The following is a 20,888-nucleotide window of genomic DNA, read 5'->3' as shown; positions in this document are numbered from 1 at the left end:
TCCCTAACAAGGGGCTCACGTAAAGGCCACCAACCGTGGCCCTATGTAAGGTGACCTCACGCGGCCTTAAATGACGACCTCTGGAAGAGGGCCCCATGTGAATCAATCTCGTGTGTCCTCAAGTGGTGGCCCCACGTGTGACGACCTCACGCGGCACCATGAGTGGTGGCCTCACGTGAGGCGACCCTCACATGACCTTGCGCAAAGTCACCTTGTGTAGTACTTGCGTGCATGACCGGCTCAAATCTATTTGAAATCTTAGGCAGAATAAAAATAAGTCTTACAATTGTTTTTTAAAACATCTTTGTTTTTTTTTTCATTCAAACTTGGAAAGACAATGATGGGTTTATATTTTTTTAAATAAATTCAAATATTAATTAAAAAAATTATATAAAATTTAATTTTTTTTAACTTTTTATGTAAAAATATTAATTAATTTTTTTATATTCCAGTTTTGATAATAAATATATTTTAATTTATAAAATTGTTCAAATTATTTAGTCTTTGTTAGACGTAATTGAACATAAATAAATGTATTTAAAATTATTTAAGAATACAGAAAGATAGAAATATATTTAATTACTCAAATGAAAGACTTATAGAATCATCCTTATAAATAAAGAATAAAAAAAAATGAAATGGGACAATAATCGAATAAATCATGCTCACGTCCTCAACTTCCTTAAATACATCTAAATAAAAATTAAACATAATATTTATCAAGGAAGCGAAAAAATAGAGATATCTAACTCGCTATTATTCAAAACTAATAAAATATTTGATTTTTATCAGACACAATACGAACGAATACCTCAACATTTTAATTAATCAAAAAGGAGTGGTGTAGTAGTAACCAGATCAATATGACATCATTAGGTACAATTTCTCTTTCCCAATCTCAATGAGTAAGAGAAACACAGAGAAAGAGAGTTGGAAAAAGGAAAGAGGAGGAACTCGAAAAAAAATAATATTTTTATTTTACATTGTAAGAATAGAAATTTTTTAATTCATGTTCTTATCGATTAAAGGAGAAAGAGTCACCAACAAATGAGAAATATAATGAGAAAATGCTAAATTAAAGTTGAGAGATATTGAAGTGTAATATATTATATTTATAAATTAATATATATAATTAAAAATAAATTTAAAATGCTAAAAAATGAGCTCCTTAGGGCTCTATAATAAGATCTTTAAGAAAAATGAAATTTTGACCAGATGAGATCATGTAAATCTTTTATTACATGTGTCTATTATTTTTCATCCACTTATAAAAATATACATAAAAATATATTTATATATTAAAAATAATATGACCCATTAAAAATTGGGAGTTGGGCATAGACGTTAATGATTTATACCTAAAGTCGGTCCGCCCGAGGTGATTAGGTGTGGTGGCCTCGCACAAGGTCACCTTCTGAAGTGGCACAGTGTGGTGCCCTTGCGCTATCACAATTGTATTTATTTTATTTTATTTTCTTTATTTATTTTTGTTGTTTTGTCTTTTCTTTATGGATTTTTTTTTTTTTACTTTAAATTCTTTTCCTTTCCCATTCCATCTTTTAGAGTAAATAGATGGTAAATGTGGCCGAGTAAGCGAAGTTGTGAATAGTGAAAATTTATGTTAGCATCACTAAGTATATGTATTGATGAGTAGAAATATCTAGGAAACACTCTCAATTTTAAGAAAAAAATATTAAAAGGCAAAATATTCATTTATGCATAATTCAAATAAACTCAATATATGACAATGGCTAAATGGGAGATTCTATCTCATTTGATAAAATTTGAATTTAATTTAGTTGTGTAGCCATAATTTTATCAACCAAACATTCTCTTATTTCATTTTCATGCATAATTGTCATTTTATTTCACTAACAATAGATCCATCAGTTAATTATGATAATTAGTCAGAATGTCAAGATTAGATTATACTTCTCATTTTGTCTAATCGATGCGTGTCAATTTATGCGTGTCTAATTCGTGCCAATTGCAAAGAATAGCGATCAATGATGTGGAATCTTAAGTTAAACTCAACAATAATAACATTGGGCAAAATCATAAGGGCGACCGTATTATACAAATGATAAAAAAAAAAGATGCCCCTTTGAAAAAAAAAATCAAAAAGGTACTCCTCAAAATTTTTATCCCTAGAATATTTTCATTTTCAGCATTATTATAGTAGTAAACATAATACTAATAAATTAGATAAGTTAATATCACTCTCACTAGGATAAATACTAGTGTAGCGATCAACATTATCCCTATTAATCTGGACTCATTTAGGATAATCTCGAATGGGACAGCTTCAGGATTCTCCATCGGATCCATTTCTAGATCTTCCTCAAACATTTCCTGATCCTCTTCAGACTCTTCAGGATCTTCTTCACCCATATGGTGAAGTAGTTTCTTACACGATTCTAAATATGTGACACGTACTTTATGACGTCCCCATACAGAGTTTGCTATGACCCTAGGATACTCTGGCAATGAACACATCAAAGCCCATATCTTATAATTGTCGAGGACTGGAAACTTTTCTTGCTCAAGTTTTCAAAATAGTCTATCAAGTCGTCTAACATGTTCGTCGACTCTATGAGTAGAGTTATATTCTATCTCCTGAATCTCCTCCTGGAGTTGGTTTCGCCGCACTTCGCAACAAGTCAATGTGATAATCGTTCGTGTCATCTGAACAATTGAAATTAAATAAGTTAGTACAAAATCGACTAGCCAGTATGATCCGGTGGTCAAGGCAGGGGACCCCATTGCAAGAGGTCAACACCACGTGGAGATCAAAGGGCCGGGGGGTCCACCGGAGGAGGATGAGCCGACCGGATTCGGAAGAAAAGGACAGACCGATCGGCTAAACCGAGGAGCGTCCAACAGTAAAAGGTGCCCTGACAGGGGTCGGGGTTCCGACGCTCAGTTGAAACAATGTCTAAGAGCCGAGCGGAAGGCACTCGCCCGGAAGTCTCCCCAGCATATCAATGCAAGCGACAGGTGAGACGTGAGGGGCGTGCCGCCCGGCCGGCGCAGGGGATGAAGGCCGTCCGGACGACGGTCTCCGTCCAGCCGGCCGGACGTACGTCCCGGCCGGCGGTGGGTAAAGGAGCACAGGAACATCTTCTGACAGCCGTCAAGTCCTATGGCTAGGCCATACTCCAAGTCTGATAACGAGGTGTTCTGTTGTCCCATCGAAGACGTGATTGGACTGTAGCAGTATGGCGTCAGGTAAGCGTTCTGACAGACACATACCGAAGTATGTGTTAGGATCGACGGACGCGGCTAGAGAGGGGGGTGTGAATAGCCGACCCCAAATTTGCTCGTTTCTTTCTACAAACTAGGGTTAGCGCAGCGGAAATAAGAACAAGAAACGAAAACAAGAAAACAAACCTCAAACTCGATGGATGTAACGAGGTTCGGAGGTGATACTCCTACTCCTCGGCGTGTCCGTAAGGTGGACGAGCCCTATCAATCCGTCGGTGGATGAGTCCCCGGAGAACCGGCTAATAAGTACTCCTTGTGGGTGGAGAAACCTCGCCACAATAACTTGCAACAACAATATGGAAATACAAAGAAGAGCAAGGACAAAATACACAATGAATGTACAAATACTCGCTTGCCTTCTCGTCGACTGAAGTCCCGGATGAAGCACCAACTTCACGGACGAATGCCAACAAGCAACTCAGTCGAAGAAGCTCACCCGAAGCTTCGGAGCTCAGCAAAGCTCAAGAGCACAGCAGTGAAGAAGCAGAAGCTTCGGACCAGAAGAAGAGTGAGAGGGTTACTGCACTGTAGAAGCCCTCAACCCTCTTATACCTGCATCCACCTGCGAAGAAGAAGCCAGAAGACAGAAGACCGTTGGCTCACAACGGATAGTTCTGGACCGATCAGGCTGAAGCCTCTGATCGGTCCAGGATACCTCTGATCGGTCCAGGGACCGATCAACATGCATTCTCTTCCTTTTCTCCCGAACTTTTTGCCTTCTGATCGTTGTTTCGTGATCGGTCTGCAGACCGATCAGATAACACTCAGTAGGCTACTGTTTGGTTACTGATCGGTCACCAGACCGATCCAGATACCCAGTGTATCACTGGATCGATCCACTGATCGATCCAGAGCTTGGTTTTTGCCCAAACCTTCCAAACCAACATCCGGTCAACCTTGACCTGTTGGTACATCATGCTTAGCATCCGGTCACTCCCTTGACCTGCTAAGACTCCCCACCAAGTGTCCGGTCAATCCTTTTGACCCACTTGGACTTTTCTTTTCGTGCCAAGTATCCGGTCACTCCCTTGACTTACTTGACCTTCATAATACCAGATGTCTGATCACCCTTGATCCATCTGGATTTTCCCTTGCCCGGCTTCACTCACCAGGACTTTCACCTAGCTTCACTCACTAGGGTTTTCACCAGGTTTTCCAATCTGCCCGGCTTCACTCACCAGGACTTTCCAACTGCTTGGCTTCACTCACCAAGACTTTTCCACTGCCTGGCTTCACTCACCAGGACTTTCCGAACTGCCTGGTTTCACTCACCAGGACTTTCCGAACTGTCTGGTTTCACTCACCAGGACTTTCCGAACTTCCTGGCTTCACTTACCAGGACTTTTCCAACTGCCTGGCTTCACTCACCAGGACTTTCCCTTTCACCTAGCTTCACTCACTAGAATTTTCATTCTGCCTAACATCCCAGTTAGGACTTCCCAGTCAAGTATCCGGTCAACCTTGACTTACTTGACTCTTCTTCATTCAACCTGATCAGACCTTGATCAGTATCTCTCCGTATGGACAACTGCACCTGCATTATCTATGTCTACATGTATTTCTGTATTGTCAAACATCGAAACCATGACCAAGGTTTACGCTTGGTTAACTAGGTCAACCTTGACCTACTGGAAATTGTACCAACAATCTCCCCCTTTTTGATGTTTGACAATACCTTTAAGTTAGGCTAATCCAATAGCCTTAACTTTCTCCATGCCATTAGGTAATGAAACATAAGTTACAACCTTACATTCTCCTTCTAAGAAGGCAACCTCCTTCTTAGATAATGAAGGCCTAACTTAAACCCTTCATTCTCCCCCTATTGGCACACATCAACAAACTCTCCCCCTGAAGAGTAAGTTATCGTTGTTCACAACTTCACTCGTTGTGATCAACAAACTCTCCCACTAACTCCAATGTTCTTCCTTGAACATACTCTAGACATTCTCCATCTTTTTGACACACATCAAAAGGAGTGAATCAAGGTCAAGAGTTTCTTCCTAATGAAAGTCTCATACCTTTCATTGAAACTCTTAATTTCCCCCTTGATACTAAATTCAACAATCGACTTAGTGATAATCCCATATCACTCATCCTCAAAAATTTCGACGAGTAAAAACTCCCCTAAAAGTCAACTCCTCCTTGACTAATAGGTAAAACTCCCCCTAAAGGTCAGCTCCCCCTTGACCATTGCACCAACAATGTCTTGGAGAGTTTCAAACCTTTAGAAATCCAAAACACCAACTCCCAGCTGAAATTTCAGACAAAACAGTCGAAAATCAGCAAGTTGGCACACGCTGATCGGTCGCTAGACCGATCAGCCTTCACTGGATCGGTCACCAGACCGATCCACACTCTCCTGGATCGGTCCTAGTGACCGATCCACACTTTCCTGGACAGATCAGAATCCTCTCTGATCGGTCCACAAGTCTGATATCAGAATTTCTGATTTTCCTCCCGAAATTCAGAAACTCCTAGAAAATTACAAAAAATTCCAAAAATTGTGAAACTTTGAGGATACATTCCTCATAACATATACTATCATGGAAAAATAGTTTTATATGAAAATAACTTCCATTTTCAAAACTTGATACAAAGTTTGAAAAACTTTGAAATAGTTCAAGTTTACCTCAACTTTGTATCAACTTGCTCAATGATGAATGCTATCACTAGAAAAGCTTCATCAAGGTTTTTCAAATCAATTTTGAAATGATTTTAAACCAATTCAATTTAGGACCACAATCTTAGGGCTAAATGTACATGACTTGTACACAAGCTTTCCCTATGATCCCCAATTTTGAATTAGGCTCATCTAGGTACAAGAACTATGCACCTTGATCCTAACTCATCATCCTAATATCTCACACACATCTAAGGTGTATCAAAAATACATCCAAGTCAATTTTGATGTGAGATATGGGTTTAGGTTAGCTTAATCTAAGTTCTCATGCATTTTTCTAAATAACAATTTGATCTCCATATCAAATTGTGTTTTAGTCCTTAAATCAATTTCATTGATCATTAATGCACAAGATGATGACATGACATATAATTGTATCATAAATGGAAACATGTGCCAATGTCATGATGTCATGGCATAAAGTATGAAACTTAAATAAAGCATGACATTTAACTAACCTAAGCATTATCATGACATTTTAAATGATCATAAAATAAATATGATGTCATGACATGGCATATGGCAAACAATATATGGCAAATAACATGTAAAGGTATAGAAAATACCTAATTCTAGCCTTAATTGTCATTTTTGATAGTTTTGATCATTTTGCCATAGGTTCTATATTCCTAAGAGTAATAGACCTAAAATCATATACCAAAGATTTTTAGATCACTATGTGCCAATTGACTCTAGAAAACTCCTCAAATGTGATTGGCACATCCTAATCACCTTAGGAATAGTTTTTCATTTCATTTTCAAGGCTTGATTACATCTTGAAAAATCCTAAAGTGCCACCTTTTGCCATGATTAGGTTAACTACCTATTCAAGTAAGGTTGGCACACTCTAACTCATCTAGCGTGATGAAATCACGCTCCTAGGAACCCAATACCTATTGGAGCTCATTGGGTTCACTAAGTATTCACTAGGGATGACTTCCCTAGCAACCCTTCTAATGACCCTCCTAGGCTTTAAAGCCTTAGTCATTTGGGACTCATCAAGATCCACTCTAGGGGTGACTCCCCTTGTGACCTTGGTGATGGTCTTCCTTGCCCTAGATTTTGTTCCATAATCGAATGGAACATTGTGATAAGTGGGCTTGACCACTTGGGACTTAGGTTTGTGACCCAAACCTTTCTTGTCCTTGGACTTGGGTTTTTGACCCCTAGACCCTAGAGTCAAATCCTCAAGAGCCTTTTCTAGAGAGTCAAGTCTTGACCTCAAGACTTGATTTTCTTTCTCTAATACCTCAAGCTTTAATTTATCATTTTTCTTTGAGGTATTCCTAGGCATATGTCTAGATGATTTGGGACTTCTACCTAGATTTTCCTTAGCCTTAGATGGGTTAATTCTAGGGTTGGCTTTCCTAGTGTTATCCTTATCTAGGCTCACATGTTTGGCACCTAAGCATGTGTATCGATTTCTATAATTATCATGCTTATCATTATTGTCAATTGCAATCAAACTACTAGCATGCATCTTACTAGTATTGCAATAATGTGCCTTAGAGATTACCTTAGGGTTTGCCTTAGCTCCCCCTATCGATGTGCTCGGTCTCTTGTCCTTGTGAGATTGCCTCCCCCTCGGACATTGGCTCCTATAGTGTCCCCTTCGCTTGCATTGGAAGCACACCACGTGCTCCTTGCCCTTGCGTGTTGGAACTCCGGCTTCCTTGACCTTTGGCGCCGGTGGAGTCTTTCTAACCCTCTTTGGACATTTACTTTTGTAATGTCCAAATTCCCTGCACTCAAAGCACATTATGTGTAATTTGCTAGAAACTAAATGGCTTGAGTTACCTAGAGTTGAGGATGGATGAACGCTCTCTCCTTCATCCCTTCCGGAGGTAGACGCTTCTTCTTCTTGCTCCGAACTTGAAGAAGAACTCTCCTCCTCTTCTTCTTTAGATGTTGAGTAGCCCTCAACTTCTAAATCCATCCCTCCATGATGTGAACTCCTTGGCTCGCTTGACTCCTCTTCATGGCTTGAAGTGGAGTTCTCCTCATGGAACTTTGCCAAGTTGTTCCACAACTCCTTGGCATCGTTATATCCACCTATCCTACACAAAACATCATTAGGTAAAGAAAATTCAAAAATTTTCAATACCTCATCGTTGACTAGGGATTGATGGACTTGTTCCTTGGTCCACTCCTTCTTCTCTAGGGTTTCTCCTTTCTTGTCCATCGGAGGCTTGAAACCTAATTGAACACAACTCCAATTTTCAAGGTTAGTCATAAGAAAGTACTTCATTCTTACCTTCCAAAACTCAAAGTCGTCGCGATCATAGAAAGGTGGAATGGTGATGTCTTCTCCGAGTTGATCCATCTCTAGCTTGTGCTCCCTCGGGTGTTAATCCGGCGAAGAGCGACCTCGCTCTGATACCACTTGGCTCACAACGGATAGTTCTGGACCGATCAGGCTGAAGCCTGATCGGTCCAGGATACCTCTGATCGGTTCTGGGGACCGATCAGAGCTTCCTCTGATCGGTCCAGGGACCGATCAACATGCATTCCCTTCCTTTTCTCCCGAACTTTTTGCCTTCTGATCGTTGTTTCGTGATCGGTCTGCAGACCGATCAGATAACACTCAGTAGGCTACTGTTTGGTTACTGATCGATCACCAGACCGATCCAGATACCCAGTGTATCACTGGATCGATCCACTGATCGATCCAGAGCTTGGTTTTTGCCCAAACCAAGTCCCAAACCTTCCAAACCAACATCCGGTCAACCTTGACCTATTGGTACATCATGCTTAGCATCCGGTCACTCCCTTGACCTGCTAAGACTCCCCACCAAGTGTCCGGTCAATCCTTTTGACCCACTTAGACTTTTCTCTTCGTGCCAAGTATCCGGTCACTCCCTTGACCTACTTGACCTTCACAATACCAGATGTCTGATCACCCTTGATCCATCTGTATTTTCCCTTGCCCGGCTTCACTCACCAGGACTTTCACCTATCTTCACTCACTAGGGTTTTCACCTGGCTTCACTCACCAGGTTTTCCAATCTGCCCGGCTTCACTCACCAGGACTTTCCAACTGCCTGGCTTCACTCACCAGGACTTTCCCACTGCCTGGCTTCACTCACCAGGACTTTCCGAACTGCCTGGTTTCACTCACCAGGACTTTCCGAACTGCCTGGTTTCACTCACTAGGACTTTCCGAACTTCCTGGCTTCACTTACCAGGACTTTTCCAACTGCCTGCCTTCACTCACCAGGACTTTCCCTTTCACCTAGCTTCACTCACTAGAATTTTCATTCTGCCTAACATCCCAGTTAGGACTTCCCAGTCAAGTATCCGGTCAACCTTGACCTACTTGACTCTTCTTCATTCAACCTGATCAGACCTTGATCAGTATCTCTCCGTATGGACAACTGCACCTGCATTGTCCATGTCTACATGTATTTCTGTATTGTCAAACATCGAAACCATGACCAAGGTTTACGCTTGGTCAACTAGGTCAACCTTGACCTACTGGAAATTGCACCAACAGTATGGGCTGCGGACATGTATGTGCCTCGGTGGACGCACAAGAACCCTTTCACCATCCTATATAACGAGCCTCATACTTCGCCGGAGGTACGTGTTCAAGACCTTTGGAGCTACTTCTTCCACCACTTGCTTACCTGATGATCCGACGGTAAGAATGGGGGGCCCACCCTCTGAAGGGTCCCAGCCTAAGGACGGATGGAAGGCTGGTCAAGCGGGTAATGGTCCGAGCGGAGCTAGAAATAACCCATCCATGGGCTTGGGTTTCCGACGCCAAGGCAGGAGGATCGAAGGGCCGAGCGGGAGTCCGCTCGGCTGGAACCGAAGGGCCGAGCGGGTGGTCCGTTCGGCCAAGATAAGGGCGAGGGTACAGAGGTAGCCGAGCGGCATATCGCTTGTCTCGGGATATGGGATGTCAGAGAGGGCATGTCTGATGATTAGGCCGTACACAAGATTGCACGATGGAAGATCTCGCCATCACATCAGGGAGAGGTGGATACAGTAGCAGTATGGCCTCATGGACGCCCTTCTGATAGACCCATACCTGGGCATGGTCAAAAGCAGGTGGTTGCTTTGATTGGCGCGCCCAGGCTTCTTTGAGAGGTCTATATAAGGTCTCCATTTCTTCACCGGAGGTACAGGAGTCTTCTACTTAAAAGCCACTTCTTTGCTATTTCCTCGCCTGACTTGAGCGTCGGAGGGCCGTCGCCGGGACACCCCTCCCGGCTCGGTTTTGTTGCAGGTTCGCCGGAGCACCTGAGGATCCAGTAGGGAGCGCCACGTCCCCAGCGTTCGTTGACCCCTGGTTCGAACAGGATCAATTTGGCGCCGTCTGTGGGAAGGCTCCTGCATCTGAACAGAGACAATGGACGAGGCTGGAAGAATACACAATGTGGCACTCTCACAAGAAGAGTTGGACGCTCTGGTCGAGATGAGGGCCGCCAAACTTGTGGAGCAAAAACAAAAAACATCAGCCGAACGGCCGGAGCAACAAGCAACATCTGCGTCTGGTGGCCGAGCGGAAGCACCTCAAGCCACCGTCGCATTCCATCGGGCCTTATTTCACACCCCTGAAGCCGCACCAGCTCGAAGAGATAGAGGCTCTTCTTCAGACGAAATGCCAAGGCGGGATGACAGAAAAGGGAAAGCTCCCCGGGCGGACTCATCCCCCGAGCGGATCAATCGCCAATTCTCGGAGGCTATTCTACGAGATCCTCTACCCAAGCACTACGTGCCTCCGACGATCGGCGAGTACAACGGAACAACGGACCCGGATGATCATCTGGGTAAGTTTGATAACACAGCTACACTCCATCAATATACAGATGGAGTAAAGTGTCGCGTCTTCCTCACAACTCTCTCGGGATCAGCTCAACGGTGGTTTCGGAGGTTGCCGGACGGATCCATCACTAGCTTCAAGGACTTCCGAACGGCCTTCCTCCACCACTTCGCTAGCAGTCGGCGTTATCAGAAGACAAGTGTCAACCTGTTTGCCATCAAGCAGGAGTCGAGAGAATCGCTCCGAGCCTACATCTAGTGATTCAACCAAGTGGCGATGGATATCCCAACGGCCACATCGGAGACGATGATGAATGCCTTCACGCAGGGCCTTGTGGATGGGGACTTCTTCCGGTCGCTCATCCGAAAGCCGCCCCGAGATTATGATCATATGCTACATCGGGCCAACGAATACATAAACGTGGAAGAAGCACAAGCCGCCCGAAAAAAGGAAACTCCTACCGAGCGGGCACCTATTCATGCCGAGCGGAAACAGAACGCCGCTCAGCAGCCACCTAGAGGACCGAGAGCCGAAGCAACCCGATCCCCCCACGCCAGATCGCACGTACAAGAAGTGGTTGCCGCTCGGCCCAAGCCAAAGAAGAGGTGGACCCCTATGTTCTGCTCCTTCCACCAGACGGATACGCACAACACGAAGGATTGTCGAAGTCTTCCCTTCGTGGCCAATCCCGTTCCTAGGAGAGCCGAACGACGGTCACCTCCCACCGACAGGAGACAAAGGACTCATGAAGCTGACCGGACCCGCACCGAAAGGCGACATCAACAGACACCCGATCGGCACCGATCTCCGAGACAGGATAATCGCCGGGCGTCCAGAGAACGGTCACGGCCGTCCGCTCGGGAAGAGGAGAATCGAAGCAATATTGCCAGAGGCGAGATCAACGTTATTGCGGGTGGGCTGACCGGAGGAGACTCCAACCGAGCCAGAAAGGCGGGCGTCCGGCAGCTACAAATTCATGCAGTTGGTTGTAGCCAAGAGCGGGCAAGTGGACCGGAAATCACTTTCGGGCTCGGAGACTTAGAAGGAGTCGAAGTGCCCCACGACGACGCGCTACTCGTTAAAGCGGTAATAGCAAATTACACTATTCATCGCATATTTGTTGACACAGGGAGCTCGGTCAATATCATATTCAAGAAGGCGTTCGATCAACTGCAAATTGATCGAGCCGAGCTGCTTCCCATGACAACCCCGCTCTACGGGTTCACGGGTAACGAAGTCCAGCCGGTCGGACAGATCTGGCTGGCTACCTCGCTGGGAGAGGAGCTGCTCAGGAGGACCAGAACAATAAATTTTGTGGTGGTCGATTCTCCCTCGTCATACAACGTCATTTTGGGTCGACCGGCGCTCGACGAATTCCGAGCAGTCGTCTCAACCTTCCACCAGAAGATGAAGTTCCCCGTCGAGGACAAGGTGGGAGAAGTACGGGGAGATCAGTTGGCAGCTCGGCGGTGTTACATAGAGATGGTCCGAGCAGAATCCAACTCCGCTCGGAAGGCGCCTCGAATCGAGGTAAATACTATCACTGAAAAGCCACCCGCCTTAATTTATGAGGAAAAAGAGGAGGTGCAGATTCATCCGACCCGATCGGAGGCTACAACTTTTATCGCCTCTGATCTGGAGGAGAAGCAGAAGGAGGAGATGATCCAATGCCTTCGACGAAATCATGATGTGTTCGTCTGGTCGACACATGAGTTGCCTGGAATCTCGCCGAGCATAGCACAGCATGAGTTGCATGTTCGACCGGACGCTCGGCCGATAAAGCAGAGAAAAAGAGATTTTAGCGCCGAACAGAACTCCATCATCCGAGCAGAAGTGGAGAAACTTCTGGAGGCCGGCCACATACGCGAGGTACAGTTCCCGAGCTGGCTGGCTAACGTAGTACTAGTCTCCAAGCCGGGCGGCAAGTGGAGGGTTTGCATTGACTTTCGAGACTTGAACAAAGCATGCCCCAAAGATTTTTATCCCTTGCCCCGGATAGATCAACTGGTGGACTCTACGACCGGTTGCGAATTAATCTGCATGCTTGACGCCTATCAAGGATATCATCAAGTGCCGCTCGCCCGAGAAGATCAAGAAAAAGTAAGCTTCGTAACGACCGACGACACATATTGCTATAATGTGATGCCGTTCGGATTGAAGAACGCCGGGGCCACCTATCAACGCTTGATGAACAAGGTGTTCAAGGAGCAGATCGGACGTAATCTGGAAGTCTATGTGGACGACATTCTTATCAAATCCGTCCGAGCGGCCGATCTCTTCAAGGACATGGAAGAAACCTTCCGAACGCTGCGCAAGTATGGAGTCAAGCTAAATCCCCAGAAATGCTTGTTCGGAGCAAAAGGGGGGCGTTTCTTGGGATATATAGTGACCGAGCGGGGAATTGAAGCCAATCCCAGCAAGGTGAAAGCTCTGCAAGATGCCGCCTCCCAGAAATACAAGGGAAGTGCAACGGTTGACTGGTCGGATAACTGCTTTGTCCAGGTTCATCTCCAAAACCGCCGACCGGAGCCTACCGTTCTTCAAGATCCTGCGCAAGGCTACTAAGTTCCAGTGGGATGAAGAATGTGACCGAGACTTCGAAGAATTGAAGACATATCTTAATTCTCTGCCTATTCTTGCCAAGCCAATCGGGGGTGAGTCACTTTATATTTATCTATCGTCAACTGAGCATGCTGTGGGCTCAGCACTTGTAAAGGCGAGCGGCGAAGAGCAGCCGGTGTATTTTCTGAGCCACATTTTAAAAGATACTGAATCTTGCTACACCGGGCTCGAGAAGTTGGCCTTTGCTTTGGTTCTAGCTGCTCGGCGCCTTCGACCGTATTTCTTGGCTCACACCATCATTGTCCAGACGAACAGTCCACTCGGAAGAGTACTGTTGAATCCAGAAGCGTCCGGACGGCTCATCAAGTGGACGACAGAATTGAGTGAATTTGACATCCAATATCAACCCCGCTCGGCGATCAAAGCCCAATCCTTGGCTGATTTTGTGACCGAAGTGCAAAGGCCAGAACCGGAAGCTATGTGGAGAATATATGTGGATGGGTCCTCTACTCGGCTCGGAAGTGGGATAGGAATATTGCTGCTCTCACCTCAAGAAGAGAAGATGCACCTATCCGTCCGGCTGGATTATAAAGCTACCAACAACGAAGCAGAGTATGAGGCTCTCATAGCTGGATTGCAGGCGGCCCGGCATGTGGGTGCCGGTCGGGTGACCCTTTATTCGGATTCCCAGTTAGCCGCTCAACAACTTTCTGGCACCTTTGAAATCAACAGCGTTCGGCTTAAGCTCTACGCTGAGGCCTTTGAAAAACTCAAAGCCACTTTCCGAGAGGTCCTTATTCAAAAGATTCCCCGAACGGAGAACCAGGCAGCCGATGAGTTGGCCAAACTAGCAAGTTCTATAACGCCGGTCGCCATTCAGCAACCAATTGAAAAAGTACTGCTGGTGGCGCACGTCGACCGGATGGAAGGCCTCACATTTCCAAGCGACTGGAGGACACCCATCATAGAGTTCCTCCGCTCGGGAGCCACACCGGCCGATCGGGATGAAGCCCAGCTGCTCAGGAGGAGGGCCGGTCGGTTTACATTCATCGGAGATCAGCTTTACAAGAAAGCTTTCTCGCGCCCGTTGCTGAAATGTGTAAGCTCGGAGGACTCAGCTTACATCCTTCAGAAGTACATCAAGGATCATGCGGAAGTCATCCGGGCGGGCGCTCATTGGTCAAGAAGATCCTCTTGGCCGGATACTTTTGGCCAACTTTACAAACAGACGCCGCTCGGACAGTATCTACATGCCTTTCGTGCCAGAAGTATCACAACTTCTCGCACCGACCGGCAGAGGAGATGAAAGCATCAACCGTTTCATGTCCGTTCGATCAATGGGGAATGGATATCGTGGGTCCATTCCCGATGGCGACCGGGCAGAGGAAATTTTTGCTGGTAGCGGTCGATTATTTCTCCAAGTGGGTGGAGGCCGAGCCACTAGCTAGGATCACCGAACAGATGGTCAAAAAATTCATATGGCAACACATCATCTGTAGGTTTGGTATTCCTCGCCGATTGGTTTCCGACAATGGGCGGCAATTCACAGGGAAAGTGCTGGAAGATTGGTGCAAAAGCTACGGCATTGAGCAACACTTCACATCCGTAGCTTACGCCCAAAGCAACGGTCAAGCCGAAGTAGCCAACCGGGAAATTCTCCGTGTTCTGCGCGCTCGGCTCGACTACGTGGGAGGAAGTTGGCCGGATGAAGTGCCGGGTGTTTTATGGGCCATCCGAACAACTCCTAAGGAAGGAACGGGCGTTACACCTTTTCACTTGGTATACGGCGGTGAAGCGGTCATTCCGGTTGAAGTCGGCGTCGAGTCCGTCTGGGTCCAGTGTTATGATGAAGGCAACGCCGAGCGGAGGAATATGGAGCTGGATTTGGTTGACGAAGAGCGTGCCAAGGCAGCTGTTCGGCTGATGGCGTACCGTCAACGGATGAAGCAAAACTACAACCGGCGCGTCATCCCCCGATCATTCCAAGTCGGCGACCTTGTTTGGAAGAAAGTCAAGCCGGTCGGCGACGTCGGCAAGCTTGAAGCTCCGTGGGCAGGTCCCTTCAAAATCATCGAAAAGCTCCGCTCGGGCGCGTATTATTTGGAGGATGAGGACGGTCGGCAGTTAGATAGGCCATGGAGCGCGAACCACCTCCAGCCTTACCGGGCAGGATGAAAGGTGTACCACTGTAAATCATTCTGTGTACTTTTTTCAACTAATATTGGAAACGCAGAAATGAAGAATCAAGAGAACAAATATAAGGCATTGGCGAGGAACGAAGGCCCCGCGCCGTTCAGCCGGAGGTAAATGGGTCGAGCCAAGCGCTCGAAGATCGAAGACCCAGTACCTTCCGGACGGAGATAAATTATCCGAGCCAAAATGCTCGAAGCAGACCCTGAGCCGTTCGGCCAGGAGTACGTTCTCCAAGCTGGGTAAAAGGGGCATATGGATTATCCGAGCCAAGCACCCGAATAGTGAAAGCCTCCCCGCCGATCAGATTCGCAAGCGAATGGCCCGTGCTGTTCGGCCGGGCATAAATATTGTTCAAGCGCGGGATAGGAAGGCCAAGGTCGCTCGACCTGGTAAGGAGTTAGCCTCGAAGGCCGTCTAGCCCAGACGTTAAACCGTAGAGCCGCGCCGACCGGCTATAAAAACCGAGCGGATAACCGACGAGCACCGTCGTTAAAGATCGAGAGCCGCGCCGACCGGCTATAAAAACCGAGCGGATAACCGACGAGCACCGTCGTTAAAGATCGAGAGCCGCGCCGATCGGCTATAAACATCCGGACCGACGAGCACCGTCGTTAAAGATCGAGAGCCGCGCCGATCGGCTATAAACATCCGGACCGACAAGCACCGTCGTTAAAGATCGAGAGCCGCGCCGATCGGCTATAAACATCCGGGCCGACGAGCACCGTCGTTAAAGATCGAGAGCCGCGCCGATCGGCTATAAACATCCGCGCCGACGAGCACCGTCGTTAAAGATCGAGAGCCGCGCCGATCGGCTATAAACATCCGCGCCGACGAGCACCGTCGTTAAAGATCGAGAGCCGCGCCGATCGGCTATAAACATCCGCGCCGACGAGCACCGTCGTTAAAGATCGAGAGCCGCGCCGATCGGCTATAAACATCCGGGCCGACGAGCACCGTCGTTAAAAATCGAGAGCCGCGCCGATCGGCTATAAACATCCGGACCGACGAGCACCGTCGTTAAAAATCGAGAGCCGCGCCGATCGGCTATAAACATCCGCGCCGACGAGCACCGTCGCTAAGATCGAGAGCCGCGCCGATCGGCTATAAACATCCGCGCCGACAAGCCCCGTCGTCAAACATCGAGTCGGTCCGGCGACTATAATACCCCGGGCGGATGAACGAATATCAGAATAAGAAACCACGGAAACTACGAATATTAAAACACTCAGGCCCGATCGGGGGTTGGTCCTTTAATACTTGGCGTTAGCTGAATTCACGTAAGCCAGATACGTGCAGCGCGAGTAGTCTTTCCCGCTCGAAATTTGTTTAAGGGATTAAGCCGATTGGCAAAGGAGCATGATTGACTCTAAGCATAAACGCTTGAGAGCATGACTGACTGTAAGCATAAACGTTAAGCAAACAGAAGAATATTATAGATAATGAGTACGAAGACAAAGGCAAAGGAGCAGCATTTCATTAGAAGAAAAATTATGCCGACCGGCACGTACAAAAAGTTTGCATCCGCTGAGCGGATGAAATACAGAATGCACTTGAAAGAACTCGCCTCACTCCGGATCTTTAAAATTAAAGAAGGCGTCCGGGATGTCATCAATCATGGCCGCTAAGTCGGAGGCGGGAATATGCATTCCCTCGGGAAGGTGGCCACCCTTCTTCAAATACGTCATGGTGACCTTGACCGCTTCGGCCAAAGTAGAAGAGACATTGCCGCCGAATTTTGCGTCGAACCTCTCCGAGTGGAGGTATTCTTGGCGCGCTGCTGCTAGGCGGTTCGGCTCTCCCTCCTTATATTTTTTAAGTGCCGCTCGGGAAGCGGTTAAGGTATCTCGGACAGCCTTCAAGTCCACCTCGGCCTTTGTGCGTTCGGCCGAACGGTCCTCTCGCTCGGCGTTCAGCTGGGCCTCCAGATTCTTAGACTGCTGATCTAGGGCTCGGACTTCAACTTTCATTTTGTCCAGATCAGCAATCGCCTGCTTCTTCCGAGCAGTAGCGCGTTTGGCATCCGCTTCACGCTTCTTGACTTGGCCCTCTAGCCGAGCCACCTCTGTAGCCAGTTCGGCGGACTTCTTCTGTTCGGCCTCAAGGGATTGTTTCTCCCGCTCGGCCGATGGACCCCCTGACACTTGGAGTTTCTCTAGGAGATCCTCCAGCTCGGCTAGCCGATGGCTAGTGGCGATTTGCTCAGCCCAGCGCTGTAAGGGAAATAATAAAATGAGGAACCGGACAGTAGCCTATCACAAGAAGAGAAATGAATTTACCTGAGTCGCCTGCTGCATATTGTTATCGCCGAGCTGCTTAGGCGTCATGAGGGCCACTTGAATCTGGGCATCCTCGAAGAGCTTGGCGAGCGGGCCCGTCAGGGTTATTTCATGGACGGGGCTTGATGGCCGATCAGCAGACAGTAAATATTCCTCCGATGGGAATCGGAGGGTAGTCTTGATGGTCGGATGGCCGGACGGTGCTTCTTCAGTCGCGGCCGCCTGATGCGAGGACTCCCCCATGGTGGAAGTTTCGCCCAATCGACGTAAGCGGCGACGAGTTTGGGGAGGAGAGCCAGAGGGCCGTGCGGTAGGCGAAGCCACGGGGGTCCCGATCTGCTGCGGTGTGCGGTCTGGCGAATCTACCCCGATCGGAGCTTGTGGTTCACCTTGAGTCGGAAGGTTGGGGTCTCTTCGACGTTTCCGCCGAACTTCCAGTGGGGGATCCCCGACCTGGGGGACTCCCAACTCTGCGGGAGCAGAGGAAACAGGATCCGCCTCAACCTCCGTTGAAGCGGCTGAGGTGACTTCTGTTTCAGGGGCAGACTGCGTCCCCCCCTCTCCTGTAGCTGCCGGGCGGCTGGGGATAAGACCCCGCTCGGCGAGTTCTCTTTTAGTCGCCGCTTCGATTTCCGCGGACTTCAACTTCAGATGATCGGTGGCCTTGGAGCGCCACATGACTTCAGCTGCAGTAAAAGAAATTAAAATCAATTAGACAAAAAAGACTAAGAGAGTAAAGAATCCTTACTCATGCGGAAGGGGAGATTTGCCCGAACGGGAGACAATCCGAAAATATACAACACCCCCTTGAGAAGCAACTGGTCGTTCTTGTATCGCTGACCGGATAACCAGTTAGCTGCATGAAGATAGGCTGGGTTGCTTCTGAACTTGCCGAGCTCTGGCTGAGTCGGCACAGCGGTCTGCCATTTGGTTCGAAATGCCGGCCGCTCGGGAAGTCGGATGTAGAAGAAAAATTCTTTCCAATGCTTGTTGGAGGTCGGCATATTGTCAAAAAATTTAAAGCCTATTCTACTTTGGAAAATAAAAGTCCCCAGCTCGGATTGTTTAGGGTAGAAAAAGAAGTGGAATATTTTGGGGTCGAGAGGGATACTGTGCAGCTTAAAGAGGACGACCACCCCGCTCAGCAGTCTAAAGGAATTCGGCACAAGTTGGCCGAGCGGGATGCGGAAATAATTACAAACCTCCAAAATGAATGGATGGGTAGGAAATCTAAGGCCGCCCTGGAATTGGTCTAAAAAGAAACAAACGGTGCCGATCGGCGGGTCATGGGGCCGGTCAGACGGGTCGGCTACAACTATTTCATAGTTATCGGGAATCCCATACGTCCGAACAAGGCGCCGAGCGCCCTCCTCATCAAATCGGCTCTCCATAGTCAGGTACCAAGGGCCATGAACTCCAACAGCGGGTTCAGAGGAGCTTGCCATCTCGAAGGAGCAAAAAGACAGCGAGAAATAGAAGGAATGGGAACAAAGGAGGTAGAACAAGTTGGGAAGGCCTTGTAAGGGAAGGGAGAAGCTTACTGAGGGAAGGTAGACAGAAAGGATCACCAAAGAGCCGAAGACCACCAAGAGACGAGAGCTGGGACGGCCGGAATGATGCAGCAGCAGCGGGCACCTTCGACGGAGAATACGCGATGAAATAGAGAATGCGGCGTAAAAGGCGAAGACGAGGGCTTTATACGAATGAGGCTGGTCAGCCTCATCCGTCGGATGCAGGTCACGGAAGACGAAGTCATCATCTAGCCGTCCGTTTCAAAATGACCAGCGTCCCATCGTACGGATCATCACCGCCACGCAAGAGGAGCCACGTGGCGCTCTGTCGTCAAGCACAATTAATGCGCCCATACCGCGCATGCTTCGACTTAATGGAGAAGATTTGCGTGATTTTCGAGAAGATCTAGACAAGCAAACATCCATGTTGAGCGACAAGACAACCGAAATGAAGAGCCGAACGGCTGAATTTGGCAGAAGGGCCGAACGGCCCTAGAGATATTATAAGCGACTGGAAGGCGAAGACCGCCCGCTCGGACATATAGTCCAGTCAGTCGGACTCACTGGCTCCTTCGACTAGACTTGAAGGGAAGGCAAGTGATCCGGCGGTAAGAATGGGGGGCCCACCCTCTGAAGGGTCCCAGCCTAAGGACGGATGGAAGGCTGGTCAAGCGGGTAATGGTCCGAGCGGAGCTAGAAATAACCCATCCATGGGCTTGGGTTTCCGACGCCAAGGCAGGAGGATCGAAGGGCCGAGCGGGAGTCCGCTCGGCTGGAACCGAAGGGCCGAGCGGGTGGTCCGTTCGGCCAAGATAAGGGCGAGGGTACAGAGGTAGCCGAGCGGCATATCGCTTGTCTCGGGATATGGGATGTCAGAGAGGGCATGTCTGATGATTAGGCCGTACACAAGATTGCACGATGGAAGATCTCGCCATCACATCAGGGAGAGGTGGATACAGTAGCAGTATGGCCTCATGGACGCCCTTCTGACAGACCCATACCTGGGCATGGTCAAAAGCAGGTGGTTGCTTTGATTGGCGCGCCCAGGCTTCTTTGAGAGGTCTATATAAGGTCTCCATTTCTTCACCGGAGGTACAGGAGTCTTCTACTTAAAAGCCACTTCTTTGCTATTTCCTCGCCTGACTTGAGCGTCGGAGGGCCGTCGCCGGGACACCCCTCCCGGCTCGGTTTTGTTGCAGGTTCGCCGGAGCACCTGAGGATCCAGTAGGGAGCGCCACGTCCCCAGCGTTCGTTGACCCCTGGTTCGGACAGGATCACCTGACTTGAGCGTCGGAGGGTCGCCGCCGGGAACCCCTCCCCGGCCCGACTTCTGTGCAGGTTCGCCGGAGCTTCGTGCCACCAGCCGAAGATCCACGTCAGCAGTCGGAGAGCGCCCCGTGCCCAGCGTCTGTTGATTCGGCATTCGGACAGGATCACAGTATAAAACTAGTTTAATTTAATTTATATAGACATAGAACCATCATTATAAATCAAGAAAAACAAATCTTTTCAATCTTTAGGAGTTTAAGTCGACTGACTCATTAGATCAGTCGATCAGGAATCTATATCTTAATTAAGATTAGTCCATTGCCCTTATTAGAACTAATCTAATTTGGTCAGGGATTTCTAACCTA

This window comes from Zingiber officinale, chromosome 2A, assembly GCF_018446385.1.
Source record: "Zingiber officinale cultivar Zhangliang chromosome 2A, Zo_v1.1, whole genome shotgun sequence".
NCBI lineage: Eukaryota > Viridiplantae > Streptophyta > Magnoliopsida > Zingiberales > Zingiberaceae > Zingiber > Zingiber officinale.
Note: the sequence above shows the minus strand (reverse complement) of the source record.